Below are 1,905 nucleotides of genomic sequence, written 5' to 3'. Positions count from 1 at the left end.
TCGATCACCCACTGCCCGACTATCGATATTCATCTTTTCCACCTCTCTTTCTTTTATATATTTCTATTTCTTCACCCTCATTGTATAAATACCCTCTTTTTATCATGGGTACTTTTTTAAAGCTTCTTTTTTTTTTCTATTATTGTTACATGTGGTTCAGAATCGGTGTTTACTAAACCGGCTTTTGTCTTTTTTTTTGGTTTCCTCGTTTGGTTACTGGCTTGGCTCTGGCGAAGGGAATTGGCCCCAACTACCCTTCTTTTTTTTGTTCCCCCTCGAACTCTTCTTCAAAAATATGAGGAAGTCGAGGGAGGCGCGGGGAGGGGGAAGGGTTCCACGGATCGTATTTATGAATTTGTCATGTATGAATGAGATATGACCCCTGATTAATGCTGGATTGTAAGCGGCTGAGGGGTGTTTGTTTGCGGCCAAGCTGCCCAGTTAAGTAGCTTAGCTAGGTAGCTGCTGCTTGCTTGCTGCTTGCTGCTGCTGATGATGATGATGACGGGCGGGGGGACGGTTAGAGGAATTAGAATTATTTGATTATGTGCTGACATCTCTTGGCTTTTTCTTACTTTTCACACCATTCTTATGGTTTTCGATAGCTGCTATGAGCTTGATATGATCTCTTTCTCTTCTAGAGATGATTCTCGTCTTCTTGATGATAATAACAAGAAAAAGAAGAGGAAGAAGGAAGAAGGAAGGAAGATGAGAAAGTGAGGAAAGTAAAAAAGACATTATCATTGCATTTTATCCCTTCCCCAGCTGCGCTGCGCTGCAAAATGCTTTGCACACGGTGTATATAATTGCTTTCGACAAAAATAAAAAAAAAGACCATTCCTTCCAACCAGAGAGACTAAGCTATAAAATAAAAACCACACTGTATAAAAGGGAGACAAAGACAAAAGGAATGGAGGAACAAAGAGAAGAAAAGAAAAAAAGGACAAAAGAACGCGAACGCCCACGTGTAAGATCGATTGTAGGTTTTTTTTTCTGCCAGATAAAGGAAAGGGGAAAATAAGGAAATATGCTAAAGGAAGAAAAAAAAAAGAAAAACCGATGCCACACCCGCGCGATAGTGAGGTCCCACGTTTTTTGAAATAAATGATAATGATGATAGATGATGATAGATGATAAAAAAAACTACTTCCTAACCTTTCCCTTTTCTTCCCCTGGGACTTTAACTTCATCTTACAACCAACCCCCTCGCTTGCTTAACTACTACTACCACCCCTTTGCTCCTACTAACTATAAACCTCCTTGAACCTTTATATATACCCTTCATCAAACTAACATCCATCCTAGCTCTTTATGAAATGAAACAAAGGGACTTTAACCGTGCGATGGCAATCCACCGCTTCCGTAGCTAGTATCCTGCTGGTAATTCGGAGCATACTGTTTCGTTTGCTGCATGCTCTTTGGGTTGGCAACCACATACTTATGGTTACCGACCCGTCTGACAACGATGATGTCCAAGATAACGGAACCGAGGTAAAAGGCACTGTTTAAAAAAATCATCCAATTAGCCTCCAAGCTCCACCTTACAACAATCATATTCTCCGAGGAGGAAAAAAAAAAAATCAGAAGAAGAAAAGAACTTACATAGCAGCAACAGCGAAAGCCCAAGTAGCCTTATAAAGTCTGCAGACGTAAACACCATTACCCTCAGCGGCACCCCAATGACCGTCTGTGCAATCGGAAAAGATGAGACCGTGCATTGCGCGATGGAGTAAAGCGAAAGCAACGGTCCATGCGGCGAGGATTAGGACGTCGAATGCTAGCGCGAATTTGGCGTTTAGTGCTCCACAGCATTTTGCTACTCCTGTTGTTACTATATTGAGGAGGGATAGTAAGGCCTATTATTATTTAAAAACAAGGAGTTAGTTAATTTGTTTTTTTTTTTTT

The sequence above is a fragment of the Orbilia oligospora genome (genome assembly GCF_000225545.1).
Source record: "Orbilia oligospora ATCC 24927 unplaced genomic scaffold scaffold00210, whole genome shotgun sequence".
Classification (NCBI taxonomy): Eukaryota; Fungi; Ascomycota; class Orbiliomycetes; order Orbiliales; family Orbiliaceae; genus Orbilia; species Orbilia oligospora.
The sequence above is the reverse complement of the archived record's forward strand: the minus strand, read 5'-3'. Positions refer to the sequence as shown.